Source organism: Coenobita brevimanus, chromosome 56, assembly GCF_032717465.1.
Source record: "Coenobita brevimanus isolate Jiangsu-jjx chromosome 56, ASM3271746v2, whole genome shotgun sequence".
NCBI classification, from domain to species: Eukaryota; Metazoa; Arthropoda; class Malacostraca; order Decapoda; family Coenobitidae; genus Coenobita; species Coenobita brevimanus.
Window position 1 is genome coordinate 35,507,287 of NC_137009.1, and position 18,289 is coordinate 35,525,575.

Genomic DNA, 18,289 nt, shown 5'->3' on the forward strand with positions numbered 1-18,289 from the left:
TGGGCGTTTGTGCAGGACATCAAACGCTGCGATTCGCTAAATTAACCAGGGAACGTGGTCATGAGCGAAAAGACTGGGCGTTTGTGGAGGACATCAAATGCTGCGATTCGCTAAATTAACCAGGGAACGTGGTCATGAGCAAAAAGACTGGGTGTCTGTGCAGGACATCAAATGCTGCGATTCGCTAATGGAACCTGGTTTACTGGTTAAACCCTATAACTAATTAGCAAAAAGACTGGGCGTTTGTGCAGGATATCAAACGCTGCAATTCGCTAAATTAACCAGGGAACGTGGTCATGAGCGAAAAGACTGGGAGCCTGTGCAGGACATCACACGCTGCGTTCGCTAATGGAACCTAGTTTACTGGTTAACTAACTCTACATTTATGATTAATGACAGGAAGCTGAGAATTGCTACGCAATCTCGGGCAAGTCATGTTTTAACACCCACCGTGGGTGTGAACACTTGTGTGGATATTGTGCATTCTCCAGGAATCCTCAGAAAGGCCCACAGCTCGAGACGTTCCACAAGGTAATTCATACACAGCCTCGGACTGTCTCTGCAGGGTTCTCAAACTTCCCCTTAACTTATGGTATACATATGTATGTACAGGCCCTGGACATACTGTGTCCTGTGGGGCCAATGGGCAAGACGTCACGTCTGCACCCACTTCACCACTACCCTCTCTCAACTGACTCAGAGATTACGGGTGTGGTTACAAATGGCGCAGGAAGGACATGTCCCTGATTAGTGGTACGTGGACACACATTGCAGGAACACACAAAACTATCTATGTCTCGTCCCATCCCTGGCCAGAAAGTCAGCTCGGATATGGCCCTGGGTCTTCCTTTTGCCCATGTGACCTGAGGCTGAACAATGACCCCATTCTAACACTGCTAGGTGGTACTTGGTGGGAACAACAAACTGCAGTCGAACCTCGACCTCATGTGTTCGTGACTCACGGTAGAGCCGTCCTTGTTTGCGAAGGAACTTGGCTCGACCTACCTGTAAATACTTTATCACTCTACCCTTTTGTTTCTTTCGCATGGCAGCAAGTGTCGGGTCAGAATGTTGTTCTTGGACAACAATTTCGCTACACATCAGATCTTGCGGCGATTCAATGGTCACCGGGGTGACACAGTCTGGAGCCTCAGCGATGGCTTGTGTTTCTGTAGCCGAAGTCTGCGTAGTGTCATCTTCGGTGCAACTATGCTTGGCACCGGAAATATTGCCTATGATTAGGTCAAATAAAGATTCTGGCATGACAACTGCGAGTGTCGTACCAGTATAAAATGGAGATGCCACCTGGATATGTGCCTCAGGGAACAATCTCACTGACCCATCAATATGGTTAGCATGGATCTGTCGACCTGTGTACTGCTCAGGCCGAACTAGACTCTGCTTGACATAGCAACCTGAGGAACCATTGTCTCTCAGGACCTTCACAGGAATGCCTCCCACAAACCCTGGCTGAACAAGGAAGGTACTGTCACCTGTGGGAGGGCCTGTGGAGGAAGCAGCTAGCCACTGATTAGGCTGCTGAATAAATGATGCGGCAAACATGGTGCCTTGTGAACTAGATACTTGAGGGGTCGTACTCACTGCCTGTGGAGATGGAACATTGGCCATCTGCAGAGGGGGATTCACTGTCACTGTAGGACTAGTGAACTGTGGGGGAGTACCCGTACTGGTAGGGACGTCACCACCGTGCTGCAGCCATTGAGGAATGAAGGCTGCGTTTGCTTCCTGCCTCCTATTCACTTGAGCTGGTGGTGAAAAGGACAGTCCCGACGGTCGGTTGCGTGGCTGATACTGCTGCTGGTTAGGGTACTTGTTGTAACTCTTCCACTCAGATTTCTGAGTGTTTTGTCCCTGGTCCTTCCTCTGCGGTTTTGGACTTGGCCATTATTCTGAGAATGGCCTTGTTGCTGGGGTTCAGTCTGAGATGGTTTCCCATATTTATCAGGTTTCCTGTTCCAGGTATGCTGCTTGCGAGTTTGATACCCATATGCAGTGAAGAATGCGTCAGCTTTCTTCACCATTTGGCTGGCATCTCTTACCTGGCAGATCTTAAGCTGAGCCATAAGTTCAGTAGGCCACGACTTTTCTAGCTGCGTGTGCAGCATAAGGTCAATTATCCCCTCATGCGTGGAAAGAGTTTCATCTTTCTCCATCCATTCATCTAAGTAAGCAGTAAGCTGGTTAAGAAACTGAACGGCAGTCTCTTTATCCTGTAAATGCGCCCTCATGAACTGACTCTTGGCGTCGTCAACTGTGAGACAATATGCTTTGACAAGTGCGGCCTTCATCATCTCATACGTGAGATTGTCTCCACGAATTCTGTGGAGAATATCGAGGGCAGGGCCCTCAAACATGCTAAAAAACTGAAGCTGCTTAGCTGCATCATCCAGCTGGTACAGTTGAGCCATGTCTTCAAAACAAGCTATGTATGGCTCGATTCGCTCGCCATCTTTGTATGGGGGAAGCATGATGTGTGGGGTCGTCATAACACATGCAGGAAGAACGCTTGTGGAGCTTGGACCAACCGCACCAGACGTGTCTGGAGCCAAGTAATCTTGCTTGAGCTTCAACATTTCAAATTCGTGTTTTTCGCGTGCTTCTCGCTCGGCACGTTCATGTTCTCATTGTTCACGCTCGTATTCACGTTCTCTCTCACGTTGTTCTAACTTGTGTTGACGTTCTCTCTCGCGTTGTTCTAACTCGTGTTGACATTGTTGTCACTCTTGTTCTAACTCGAGTTCGTGTTGTTTTTGCTCGTATACGCGTTGTTGTCGCTCTTGTTATAACTAGAGTTCGCGTTGTTTTTGTTCATGTTCGCGCTGTTCTCACTCGTGTTCGCGTTGTTCTCGCTCGTGTTCACGTTGGATTCTACGCTCTTCACTGGATTCTACGCTCTTCACGAGCATCACTCTCGCATTGCTGCTCGTGACTAAGCCGAGAGAGGACATAAATCTTAATTTCAGTTGGGTCTGTAAGACCCATATCTTTGGCTTCCTGTACATAGACGCTGGTGGACATGATGCTAACTCAGTCTAAGTAAACTAGTGACTCAGTACTGACTGCGATTTTTTCAGAGAAAGATGTCAATAATCGAGAATAAAGAATATGGGCACAGGTTAGTGGTGACCAGTTTTATCTAATTAAACTGGTAAAGAAAGAAAATTAAACAAACAACTGACTGTGAAAACTATTATGTCTATCTATCTATATACCTAGGCTGCTTCCCCCAAGGAAAGGGAGGTAGCCGAGACAGGACGGCTCACTCTCCATTTACTCATCCATTCAAACACATTCATTCGCATCTTAGCCCCAAAGGGGAGAACGGACAGATCCTCACCGCATCACACCGCACAAGGGTCGACTGCGCAATGCAATCAGTGACATCCACAGCAGGGCCCGACAGCAGAACTGGTTTACCCCTGCCACATCATAACAGACCCATCCCCTTACCCGCACCTGACCTGACTAGCTGATCAGACCAAATGCGGGAGAATATCCCCTCAGGGCTGTGTCATCACTTATTCATTCACAATTTCTCTCCATTTATTTCTGTCACGCACAGCCACTCTTCCTTGCTCAACAGACATCCCTCTCACATCCAGCGCTCTCTTCACACTGTCCATCCATCCTATTCGTGGTCTTCCTCTCAGTCTTACACCTCTCACATCATATCTAGTTATCTTTTTCCCCAATCGCTCATTATCCATTCTCTCCATATGCCCAAACCATTGCAACACCCTCTGCTCAACTCTACCAGCCATCTCCCGAACAACTCCAGTTCTCTTTCGCACTTCATCATTTCGCAGTCGATCCATACGCGTCACTCCACACATACTCCTCAGACATCTCATCTCCATTACATTCAAACTTTTCCTCTCTGCTACACCCATATTCCATGTTTCAGCCCCATATAATGCAGTCGGTACCACAACACCCTCATACAGCCTTCTCTTTACATCCATTCTAAGCGAACGACATTTAAACACTTTTTTCATTCCTCCCAGCACCTTTCCTACTTCATTTATTCTAAACTTCACTTCTGCATCTATTCTTCCATCCACAGCAACTGTGACCCTAGATATTTAAAACAATCTACCTCCTAAAGCAACTCACCATTCAAAACTATATTCATCCCCCTACCATCTATCAACCTCGTACACTTCATCACTTTACTCTTATTCTCATTTACTTTCAATTTCCTCCTTTCACACACCCTTCCAAACTCCTCTACCAACTGTCTCAATCTCTCCTCTGAATCAGTCACCAGTGCAGTATCATCTGGAAACAGCAGCTGCTTCAGATTCCACTCTCCTCCACCAACATTTACCAGACTCAGACCACCTAAAACTCTTGCATTCACCTCCCTTACAACACCATCCATGTAAATATTAAACAACCAAGGCGACATCACACATCCCTGTCGCAGCCCCACTCTCACGGGAAACCAATCACTCACAGCATTTCCCACTCTTACACACGCTCTACTATTTACATAAAAACTTTTCACCCCTTTTAGTAACCTACCATCAAGTCCATACAATCTTAAAACAGTCCACAAAGCCTCCCTATCAATTCTATCATACGCTTTCTCTAAATCCATAAATGCCCAAAACACATCCTTGCCTTTCGCTAAATACTTTTCACACACTTGTCTCACAGCAAATACCTGATCAACGCATCCCCTCCCTCTCCTAAAGCCACACTGCTCATCACTAATCACTCCCTCTGTACCCTCTCTAACTCTCATAATTAACACTCTACCATACACTTTACCTACAACACTCAACAGACTTATACCCCTAAAGCTAGTACATTCATACTTATCACCCTTGCCTTTATACAACGGGACCACACAAGCACTTGCCCAGTCAATTGGCACCATACCTTTCTCAAAGCACACATTCAATAATCTTACTAACCAGTCAACAATAGTCACTCCACCACCCTTCAGGCATTCCACAGCACACCCATCCATAAAAATGAATCAATAATCACCAGTAAGGTAGTGCCTATAGACTTTAACGATAAATACCTAAGTATGAACGAGTGAGTATTATCTCGTGAATAGCTTTAGAGCTAGGAGTTAATATCCTGGCGAGGTCGCCAATTGTCACGGGGTTTTTAAGTATGCAATATTAAAGGATAATTTTCAATAATACTGATAGCAGGACAATGAACTGTCTTGCTAAAAATCAAGCAATGATTACTTTATGCTGGCTTGCTTAGCCGATTCTCTGAGAACGGGACTTTATAAACTTTCTCAACAGTATATGGCAGAGACTAATTCCTCACAATTCCTGTTTGTTAGTACTGTTAGCCTCTGGAGAAAGTGACTTCACCCTTGACAATCAATGACTAATACTATTAATGATATCAGGTTCTTGCTGATGCATTAACTCCTAGATGGCACAATGGATTTTAAGCTTAATACAAAAGACTGGCCTAAGTACCAGTTATGAATAGAAAAGCGTTTATGCAAGCTAGGAGCTGCAACTAGAATAAGCTTACTATGGAAAATAAAACATGAGTTTACATTACATTAAGCTCGAGAAAAAGAACTGTTAAATTTACTGATTACAAAGGAATAAATTTACATTACATTTCAAAATGAATTCAAACTAAGGAGATCGCACTCACTCACTCACTCAAAAGCTAACTCTTAAACCTAGGAAAATACGAAAAGAAAATACTGGTCAGAAAAGTGGACAAAGCGGATGACTGGGTGTCGTTACTGAGGAAGAACACTGCACACGCTGAGCCTCTGGAATTCAACGGCGGCGGCGGGAACTGGGTGTCGTTACTAAGGAAGGACACTGCCACACACAACCTGCCTCCACGGCGCACAAATCTTGACTGACTTCGTATCGTGGGAAAGAGGCAAATGTCCAGCTGCATTACTAACGGCTAGAATCAGCGAAACATGCCCACAATAAATCGCTCAGCGGAAGTGCTAATGTCTTGCACAAAGACGATCATTTATGACGAATTGAAAAATTGCCTGAAAAGCACTCCCGGCCGGGTGATCGGTTAACTGAGCGATAAACACTGGGATTCTACTAAAGTTCGCGGTTTCCCACCAAATGATGTCACGAGCCGACTCGTGACAAGGAAGAACGAAGAATGAGAGTGAAGGAACTACTCCTGTCTCTCATTCTTCTTGAGGTTAAAATCTGGGTTCGCTATGGGAAGGAATCGGCTGTAAGTTTGTTAGTGAAACTGGCGTTTTTTCTTTTCTTTTCTTTTTCATATTAAATAAGCGCCTATTATTAGTAAGGTAGTAGCTACAGATTTTTAAAAATATGTCTTTATGGGTTATTCTTCACAAAGCACTTTCTATGATTTTAAATATGAGATCTTGCCTTTTCCTACTTAATCTCTTAAATCAGATGACGTATTAGATTGGTTTATTGTTGCTACAGCCAGATAAGCGAGCTTACTCAACTTAGGAAACTCCTTCAGTATGCATGGGGATACTGAAGGCTAAATCTGTCCCCTGATTTCGGCAAGTCTCGCCTAAACTGTATAAATCATCAGGAGATAGCGAGAAAAAGTGGTGCCAAGCAGAACAAACATCATCCTACATCAGTTATTTTATTGCTGTTAAATACTGACTCTTTTTCTGCCATTTGTGTCCATGCACAATTAAAATCTAAGGTAATGATTCGAATGCTATTAACTTACACTCTCAGAAAATCCATGATCTTTCATTTGACTTTTCAAGGTCATTCAGGGTCAAAGGTCATGCTGCCAAATGAAAGTCCATATGAAACTTCCTCTATCTTGGTAATAGTAAATATCTCTAACGAGTTTCGAGTTATAGCCCCCTAAATATCCGTGACCTTGAGTTTGACCTTTTAAGGTCACCTGCGGTCAAAGGTCAAGGTAGCTACCAATTAAAAACCCATATGGGATTTCCTATACGTTGATAAGAGTTATTATCTATCTTCGACCAGTTTCGAGCTATAGCCTCCCGAACATCCGTGACCTTGAGTTTGGCCTTTCAAGGTCATTCAAGGTCAAAGGTCTTGGTGCCTAATGAAAGCTCATATTAAGAATACCTGTATGTTCTTAATGGTAAATATCTCTACCTTCAACCGTTTTCAAGTTATAGCCCTCTGAAAATCCGTGACCTTGATTCTGACCTTTCAGGGTCACTCAATTACCTCCAAAGTTTAATCACTTTCTTTGGGGACCATTGCCCACATATCCTCAAAGTTTCATGCATTTTCATTCAGCCGTTTTTCCATAATGCCGCTAACAAAAATAAGAAACAAACAAACTCGACCAAAAACAATACCTCGTCGGACTTCATCCGAGCGAGGTAATAACCGGACAAAATACGTCTTTTTGATTCAAAGCCGTAATGATGTGGGTTTATCGAGCCAAGACTCACAACCGTATGGGTGACGATATGACACCGTGTCACAGAGACAGTGCTTTCCACTGAAGGGAATGTCGTTACGTCTGTAAATTTAACGAATGTGAGGACATGTTACATCTGTGCAACAACATAGACACTCTCAGCGGCCGATGGGAGGCAGGTTGGGTATGGACGGTGAGCACCAAAACACAGGACAGTACTTTCGTCACCTGAGGAGACTTTGTATCACATTCTCTTTAAGGGTTTACATTGCATTTTACAGTTTATTAATTCTGTTGTACAGTATGTCATCTATTCTATATATACCTGTCACATAATAACACGGTCTTCATAAGTAATATACAAAAGTATCGACGCACCCGATATAGAAATAAACTTGTAAGGAATTATTGCTAGGGATCCGCCATAATCATAGAGAATACGGGCCACAAAGACGTATTCTTGTGGGTATAGGAGACTGCAGAGCCGCTTCCTTTGTGATGTATTCTGCGTAGTATACTGTCACACTGCCATGCGTGTTACATATATTTTATTTTTAATATTTTCACAGTTTGCAGCCCTAACATACAAGACGATATCAAGCGATTAATTACCATGTGTTATAATTTCATCGCTGTCTATAGACGATTTTTCTGCTGAGGAGGGACTTTTTAAACTGGAGTTGAGATGTACAGCCGTCATTATTTCCTTCATTACTAAAGGTCATTTATAAGTTGAATAAATAAAATTTTGGTAGCAGCAAGGGAAAAGCGTAAATTACCCCACCCCCGTATGTCCGTAAGCTGTGAGGGACCTGGATTGGAAATTCGACGGCTGTATGTCGTTGTCTGAGGCAGGATTAGGACAGCAAAAAATGAATGATTGCCATATGTTTCTCGTGTGGTTGATAGGCGTTTTCTTAGGCATCTATGACTGCCTCCAAGCTGAATAAAATCGTCTGGCGTAAGCTGAAATGGAATACTAAAGTCATCTCCACCATAAGAGAGTAAGTGGTGAAATACTAACACTCTCAGGCACCTATGCTTATTCACAGTAATTGCATGGCGTCAGTTGGAACACAAATCACGAGGGATGACGTCACCATGAGGGGTTAATCCATGTCGCTGTCTGCTGCCCACAACCACTGCCTCCTTATTTCCGCTCTCCACAATCCATCACTCTCTTTTATTGCATTACTGGCGGTTCATATGCTGTTCCGGTACAGTAAATTGAAAAATGTGACTTTTCATAATTTTAAGGTTCGTAACTAGCTATGGCCAAAATTACTGTATCAGCAAAAGCAATTTACGTTTACAGCAAATGGTTCCTTTACCGGATATCGAGGTGATAAAGCTTACCGGTACACAGTTTTTTTGTAACCAGTCAGTTTTAACCGAGGTGGAAAGGTTCTATTCTTGTGTTACTAGACTGGAATCCGAGGGGTGTAAACAGATTACTGACCACAACCGTACAAGAACGTAATCTACCACTTCATTCTTAAGCCTGTTAATAACAGGCTTAAAGACACAACCTGCAGATTGTATTCTCGGTGGATTAGCAGATTTCGTATCACACCTTTAGCTGTTCATTTTGTTTGTGACACTAATTTCTTATCTGATGGAGTGCAGCCATCAGGGGACTCTACTGTACACAGAGTGACAAACCAGTGAGTTTCTTATATCATTTTTAACATCACTATAAACTGTGCATCAGTTTTCTGCATATAAATAACTTCGCTTTTTTTTTTTTTTTTTTTAATATTGTTTTTGCTAGAACCAGAATTTTTATCACGTTCGGAGATGTTAGACATATTCTTTTCAGTTAAAAATAAAATAATCGAAGGAGAGCACCAATACAACACGAAAAGACGCAGTTGTAATTAACAGTTTTATACAGCGACATAAGAGTATTCTATACGTTTGGTAGCTGTGTTCGTGTCCTTAACATCATCAGTGGTGACAGTTTACGCTGGCTACTACCACACGATTTTATCAAGACCGGAAAACACAATAGCACTGATTTAGTTAATGAAGGTTATCTGAACCTTTTCGTGGTCGGAACAAATCCAGTATATACAGCAGATAACCTAGACACTGACAGACAATTACTTTCAGCTAAGAGTGAGTCATAGAGTTCATGCCATCCCCGCCATGCATGTAATGGTTGGGGCAGCTTTACTCTTCTATTTCTGCTGACGACAAACGACTATATTCAAGTACCGTAAGACTGTGCCATATGCATACGAGTTCAACCCATCTATTTCGAAAATTATCACTTAATCGGAATGAAAGTACTTGCATAAAACAAATACTACGATATTTGATTGTTCAGGCTGACACCACAGCTGCTCCGCGTCTACACCTGGAGCCGTATTTATGAACTCTGCTGAGTGTAATTTGTGTACCTTAATGCTCTTTTCTTATCTTGCACAGCTACCGAACACCTCAATGCCAAAGTACAGAATGAGGAAATTGATTAAGTAACATTTTTGTTAAATTTCAATGTGATGGAGACTCATTTATCGTAAGAAGTGGACGTCCTGTGTAAATACCAGTCATGGTAGCGTCACTGATTTCGTAACGCCCCTTCTTTAAGGGTTAACTTTGTATATTACAGCTTTTTCACTGGCCTTATGGTTCTTTTTTTCTGTGGTGACAAAAAAAAATATATATATATTTAGGTACTTATTCACTGCAAGAGTTCATTAAGGGAAATAATAAATTGTTACCGATTCCCAAACATCCCCTTGAACACAACCCGCAGTAGTTGGTTTATGTCCAGGGATGAGGAAGAGACTCTTACACGAAAATTTTATAGTAACGTACATAGAAATAAACTGTTAGAAATAGATGATACAGAACCGAATATGCCAACAGAAAAACATTCGTGCTTTAGAGAAGCAATGGCATGATCATTTGGTAAACACTTACATCCCAGACAATTACACAGGTGTCTGATTCCCCCTCCCTCCCTCACACACAGATGCACACATAGGCGTACACCACCATATACGGTACATTAATCGTCCCTCTTCCACTTACATCCACTTCACCCTACTCTCTCTCTCTCTCTCTCTCTCTCTCTCTCTCTCTCTCTCACACACACACACACACACACACACACAACACATGTACCTGTATATTACAAACAGCATGTACACTTAACTACTGTCTTACACACGTGCTCCATGTATATTGGTACTCAGCTCACGCGAGGCAGTTTCACATAACAGGCAACTGCTATCGCAGATCGCCAGATTATTCCATCCCACGTGGATATATATATATATATATATATATATATATATATATATATATATATATATATATATATATATATATATATATATATATTCACGAGGGTTCAATATATCGCATGCCTGTGACGTTTCCAAGTCTACAGTGTCATCGTGTACGTAAACTGATGATGCTAAATTAATCATCTTGTAACATCACGAGTTATACTGATCATTCAGGAAATCATCACTTTCCTGCGTGATATTTGTTTTGGGTGAGTGTACTGTATAGTATATGTTTCTTTACCATGGATAAAGAGTGCAGTCGCTGTGAACAGCAAAGGTATATCTAGGTGTGTAAAAATGTGAGAGGTTTCACGTGGTAAATATTTTTGACTCACAATGTAGAAAGGGATGGAATCGAAGGAGGTAAAACAAAAAAAATAAGAAAGTAAATATACCATTGTGAATTTCAGATATCCTTATGAAAAGCATTTTTATGGTATTAAGAATTATCTTTTAGAAAGATTATACTCTCATTCGTCTATCTATCTATAGCCAAACGCCTTAATCCCGTATGGGGTGGCCAAAAACAAATCGCCTCCATGTTGCCCTGTCCCTTGCCATTTCGCTGCTCTTCCCCCAGCTTACAGTCTCTTCTCTCATATGCTTCTCTACTCCATCCCTCCAATTCATCTTCGGTCTCCATCTCACTTACATACACTCTCCTAGTCAGTCTCTCACTCTCCATCCTCTCCACATCGCCAAACCATATCAACGTATTTCTCCTAAAGCTTTCTCTCACCTCCACATCCACACCACAACGCTCCTTCACTTCCTCAATGTCAGTCTGTCTCTCCATGTAACTCTACAGGCTCTTCTCAGATCTCATTTCCACTGCTCTCCCTCTTGACCTGTGCCTTTCCAACAAGGTCCAAGTTTCGCTTCCATGCGTTAGAGATGGTATCACAATACTGTCATGCAGCGACTTTTTTTTTTTTTTACTTCCATGCTCACTTCCCTATATCTTATCACGGACAGAAGACAATACTTTATATTCATTGAGGAGATAGGGATTTGTTACCCCCCTCTCCGCATGAATATATATATATATATATATATATATATATATATATATATATATATATATATATATATATATGATAGATAGATAGATAGATATAGATGTATATATATATATATAGATGTATATATATATATATAGATATAGATATATATATATATATATATATATATATATATATATATATATATATATGTGTGTGTGTGTGTGTGTGTGTGTGTCTCTACACGGTTCTTATTGACTGCCACAAAACACTATTAATCCCTTCAATAAAATTGCCCTTTTTTTTCTCTGTCACACCCGGATAATTGCATTTAGATTTTTTGAGAGAGTTCTTTCGTGAAGGAGTTAATGAAAAATTTAACCCTCCCAGGTTGAAATATCCCTCGTAATATGTTCTCCGGATGAAGAAATTATTCCAATGACACCTTACCAAACCAACAAGTTAAAGTGAAGCAATTTGGAAGGGTTGTAATTTTTTTCATCAGTTGGTGTTCAGATCAACATAAAAGTTAATATCAGTTCGTGCACTAAAAAAAAAAAAAAAAAAAAAAAAATCCTTCTCCTTACTTATTAAGAGATGTATTGACTGCGCCTGTATCTACAAGATACAGTATTTTTTATGACATTCCTTCATCCATTATTCCCTATATCGGGCGAATAGGCCCGGGGCTTGGCATCACAGTCCAGCATTTAGGACCAGTGTCCAATCACCAGCAAACTGACAGTCAGCAGAATCCCAACTACCCTTCAATTGTAATCCCTTAAGGACCGCTAAAGATTGGAGTGCTTTATCCCACTTGCCCACTAGGCGTCCATTCGATGACTAGATAACAACGTGCCATATACATAATTAAGCAGGAAAGGAAGAGTTTCATCAGAGCCTATCTCTTGTCAATATCTTCCTCTATTAACTTAGTCACTACGGTATCTATATTTTTGTCCTTGCTACTTCCTGCCGATATTCTTCAGCCTATGAAAAGTCTCCTGTTAGTGAAGGGGTATATAAATGAAGGATGTCTGTAACTCCTTAGGTTCAAAAAGTCTCTCTTATGCTGAACAAAATTGCCGAAACATACCAAGAACAACATATAACAGCAGGTTATAGGACAGAGGGGCTAAATGGAGTTAACTGTTAAATGCCACCATTCCACTTACCGGTAAATTCTTCACTAACATGGCTTTGTGTCTAGATGACTGTAGAGACTTGGAAGGATTTTTCTCTCTCTTTCGAGCCAGTGGAGTTTTTTTTAATGCAAAAATGAAGGAACAAAAGGCAAGGAGCCTGCAATCCGTTCCTTCCAAGAAAAAAACAAAAACAATACAAAAGAAAGCCAAATTCAAGACCCGTTCATTTCAAGATGCCTGGACACACTGCGTATGAAAGACTGGAGATCATAGGAAGTACGAAGTACAGACAGAGGGAGACAGTTCCAGAGTTGACCTGTTGCATAAATGAAGGACTGGGAGTAACGGTTAACTCTTGCATTAGAGAGATGGACAGAAAAGGGATGAGAGTTTGCTGCTAAACGGGTTCTACGTGCCCGTCATAGAGGTGGTGGAATACAGGCAGACAGTTCAGAGGAGCAGTGACCATTGAAGTAGCGATAGAAAAGAGATAAAGAGGCAACAGTGCGGTAAAGAGACAGAGGTTGAAGGCAGCTAGTAAGAGGAGGAGAGTTGATGAGACAAAATGCCTTTGACTCCACCCTATTGAGCAGAGCTGTATGTGGAGAGCCTCCCCACATATGAGAGTTGTACTCTAAACAGGGGCGAATAAAACCCGTGTATAAAGTCAACAACTGTTAAGGGGTAAAGAAGGTACGGAGTCGGCTCAACACACCCAATCTCTTGGAAGCAGATTTTACAAGAGATACAATATGATCTTTCCAAGATAAGTCCTGAGTGAATGAAACTTCAAGCATGTTCAAGGATGATACAGGATTGAGCTGGATTTTATTAAACCTCAGAGGGTACTCCTGTGAAAGATTGTGTCAAGTTGATAGGTGTAAAAACTGAGTTTTTGATGCATTAAAAGCAACAAGATTATTTTTGCCCCAGAGATACGAGCCAAGTCAGATATTAGGTGTGCCATAGTCTCATCCCTTGTTTGTTGAAGTAACTGCTGAGATGGACGTTGCGGAAACCGAATGGAAAGGTGAAGGGTGGAATCATCAGCTTACGAGTGGATAGGGTTAGATGTACAGCTTAGCAGGTCACTGGTGAATAAAAGGAAGAGAGTTGGTGATAGGACTAAGCCCTGAGAAACACCACTGTTGATAGATCTAAGAGAAGAACGATGGCCGTCCACAACAGCAGCTATTGAACGACCAGAAAGGAAGCTATTGATGAAGGCACAGATAGGATAGAAACCGTAGAAGGGCAGTTTGGAAATTAAAGATTTATGCCAGACTCGATCGAAAGCCTTTGAGATGTCAAGTGCAATGGCAAAGCTTTCGCCAAAGTCCCGAAAGGAGGATGACCAGGAGTCTGAAAGGTAGGTGAGAAGATCGCCAGTGGAGCGTCCCTGACAGAACTCATACTGATGCTCACAAAGAAGGTTGTGATAGGAAAGATGCTTTAAAATTTTTATATTAAGAATTGACAAAAACTTTTGATACACAGGATGTTAAAGCAATTGGACGATAGTTAGAGGGTTGAGAACGGTCACCCTTCTTTGGGACTGGCTGAATGAAAGCAAACGTCCAGCAAGAAGGAAAGGTACAAGTTGACAGACAATGGTGAAAGAGTTTACCTAGGCAGGGTGTAAGCACTGAAGCACAGTTCTTGAGGACAACAGGAGGGACTCCATCAGGCCCATATGCCTCGTTAGTATTGAGGCCAGTGATGGCAGAAAATACATCAGCTGAAGAAATTTTAATGTCAGCCATGAGGAAGTCAGACGGGGGAAGTCGGGGAGTAACAGCACCGGAATCATCTAAGGTGGAATAGGAGGAGAAAGTCTGAGCAAAGAGATCTGCTTTATCAGAAGCAGAAATAGCTATAGAGCCATCAGAATAGAAAAGAGGGAAGGATGATGAGGTAAAGTTGTTAGAAAGGTTTTTGGCAAGGTGCCAGAAGGAGCGGGAAGAATTCGAGTTGGAGAGTTGAGAGCATTTAGTACGGATGAAATTATTTATAGCAGTGTGAAGAACAGACTCAGCACGATTCTGGGCAGAAATATAAAAAAGATGTGATTAGTTGGTTCTGGTACCTTTTATAGGCCTTCTCCTTGTTGCGGACAGCATTAGAACAAGCGTGATTAAACCAAGGCTTCTTGCATTAGTCAAAGGATATAAGAAAGGAATGTATGGTTCCATGCCCAAGAGAATAACCTCTGTAATGCGCAAGACACATTCAAATGGCTCCCAGCCATGGAAGCAATAATCATTCCAGGGAAGATCAAGGAAGTACTATCTGAGGGCCTCCCAATCTGCAGCTCTGAAATGCCACAGACGACGTTTCTCTGGAGGGTCCACAGGCCGTACCAGAGCAATAGGACAGATTAAGGTAATAAGGTTGTGATCGGAGGAGCCCAACGGAGAGGAAAAATTAACAGTGTAAGCAGAAGGATTAGTTCTAAGGAAGCGGTCAAGTATGTTGGAGATCTCACCAAGGTGGTCAGGGATATGGGTAGGGTGCTGTACAAGCTGCTCTAGGTCATTATGGATAGAAAAGATGTTGGCTTGTTCACCAGGTGGATCAGTGAAAGGAAAGGAGAGCCAAAGGTGGTGATGAACATTGAAATCTCCAAGAATGGAGATTTCAGAGAAAGGAGAAATGGATAGAATGTGTTCCATCATAGAAGTAAGATAGTCGAAGAGTTTTTGATAGTCAGTACAGATATATTCAGTCAGATAATGACAAGAATGCCTATGCCAAAGAGTAGAGAATTCAGAAGAATCAAGTTCAGGAACACAAGAGCAAGATAAGTCACTGTGTATATATACACAGCATCCACCTTTGGCTTTGAAATGAGTATAGAGAAAGTAGGAGGAAACAGAAAAGGGTTTGCTGTCAGTCACCTCAGACAGCTGAGTCTCTGTCAAGAAGAGAAGGTGAGGTTTAGTGGAGGAGAGGTGGTGTTCGACATAGAGAAAGTTAGAGGAAAGGCCGCGAATGTTGCAAAAATGAAGAAGAAATAAGTCAGACAGTGGTTCCAGGCATCTCTCCGAGTCGTCACCGGGAGAGGGGTTGATGGTGGGGGAATTTATGCCCCCCCCCCTGTGGACTCCGAGGCCTGATTTTCAGATGCCGCCATTTTAATTTTTAATTTCGAAAAGGAAGTGTAGTGTGTAATGTGCATGTAGTTTAGTGCTGAAAGTTAGAGACACTTGTACTGGAGGGCATGCTGGCCTACTCTCTTTGTTATTGAGACACTGAAAAAGTTCAGCAAAGGGGGATGGTCAGGAACTAGTCCTGAGGATTAATGAAGCGGGAGCTCCAGCTCTCCTTGTCATCAGCTTTCCATCCACCTTGGGAATACTGCCTGCTCGACTGGTGCATAGCTCTAAGTGCATAGCTCTAAGTGCCCGCTTTACTGAGACGGAACAGCACACCGTCGACTGTGCCATTACACAATTACAGTACAGGCTTGTGAAGTGTGTTTGTATAATTACAGTACTGAAAAAACACTGATTTTTAAGAAAAGTGGCGACATTACTGTATTTGCGACTTTAACAGTTACAGAAGCATCCATTTGCACCTGCCGGGAAATCCTCGTTCTTTCCTCCTCACTTTATGACTGGCCACTCCAAATACTAGTACGATGGATTTTCTTCACTCATAATAAACTCCTAATCATATATTGCCTTTATAACATTATTTTTCCACAGTAACCTACAGAAAACTTGTCTCCCGAGGTTCCATTGCTACCTGTAACAATACTAGTTTCATCCAATTTACAGTATCATTTGTATGGTAAATGTTATATTTTGGAACAAACCACCGAAGTATAATGAAGATTTACTGCTGTTTTTCTGTCATCGTGTCCATAACCGTCCAAACCCATTTTCTCACTTACACGATGTGGGAAAAATCCAGAAACAGTACTGTTTTCTCCTATCCTTTGACTAATGGGAAAAAACAAATGGTTTAATCACGCTTGTTCTAATGCTGTCCACAACAAGAAGGCCTACAAAAGGTACTAGAGCCAATTCATCCCTGAATTTCATCACTTTTATGTATGTGGCAGGAATTGTGCTGTCTGTTTTTGCTCTGCTAAAAATAATTCCATTCGTACTAAACGCTCTGAACTCTCCATCTCAAATTCTTCCCGTTTCTTCTGGCACCTTGCGAAAAAACCTTCCTAACAACTTCTCATCATCCTTCCCTCCTTTTTTCACTCTGATGGCTCTGCAGCTATTTCTTCTATTGATAAAGCAGATCACTTCACTCAAACTTTCTCCTCCAATTCCACCTTACACGATTCCAGTGCTGTTCCTCCATCACTTCTCCCCTCTGCCTTCCTCATGGCTGACATTAAAATTTCTTCAGTTGATGTATTTTATGCCGTCACTGGCCTCAATACCAACAAGGCATAAGGGCCTGATGGGGTCCCTCCTGTTGTCCTCAAGAACTGTACTTCAGGGCTTACATCCTGCCTAAGTAAACTTTTCTGTCTTTGCCTGTTAACTTGTACCTTTCCTTTTTGCTGGAAATTTGCTCTCATTCAGCCAGTTCCAAAGAAGGGTGACCATTCTTAGCCCTCTAACTTCATCCAATTGCTTTAACCCGCCACATTCCATTGATGCACATATGCGCCCGAATGTTTTGTCACTGTGACTCCTGTTGACGTTTATAAACCCGCTGCAACTGCAAGGTCCATCATTTGCACATTTTTCAAATTTCACACATTATTTTTGGTACGTATACACGGGACACCTTTTTCTACCCAAGGCCAGGGGGGGACAATGCCTTACCCCATGTGACTTCCTCCTGCACGCCATTGTCTCGGCAACTCACCTATTACCAGTGACCTGGCCAGTAAAGACATATCATGCAACGATACGAAATTCAAGGCGAGAGTGATTCCCCAATCGATGACAATGTGGAGGACAAAGTTTACATGGCATTAGAGGAAGAAACGTGCAGAAATGATGAGCAGATAATGTTACCAATATATATATATATATATATATATATATATGGAGCCTCAGTGGTACAGTGGTAATGTGTGTGTTTTCGTACACTGAAGGACGAGGGTTTGCGCCCTGCCAGGGTAATAAACTTTGGGAGTGTTCTTCTGGCCACGTACTGCTTGGCGGACATACGGGGAGCTGTGATTGAACCAGTGTCGCATACTATAGAAGTATGCTTGCACCCAGTCGTCTAGCACGGGCCGATTACACTTGGTTCACAGACTACACACACATCCAAAGCCACTCCAGCACTACAATTACACTTACAAGCACTTCTCACCCTACATACAATCTCTGCCAGACAGCCTAAACCACTTGGTAGAGATACATTGGCTGTATCGTCCCCACTTCGGTCGGGATAGGCCAGTCCTGCAGTGGACACTCAAACGGCTGATGAGATATATATATATATATATATATATATATATATATATATATAACCAGCCGTC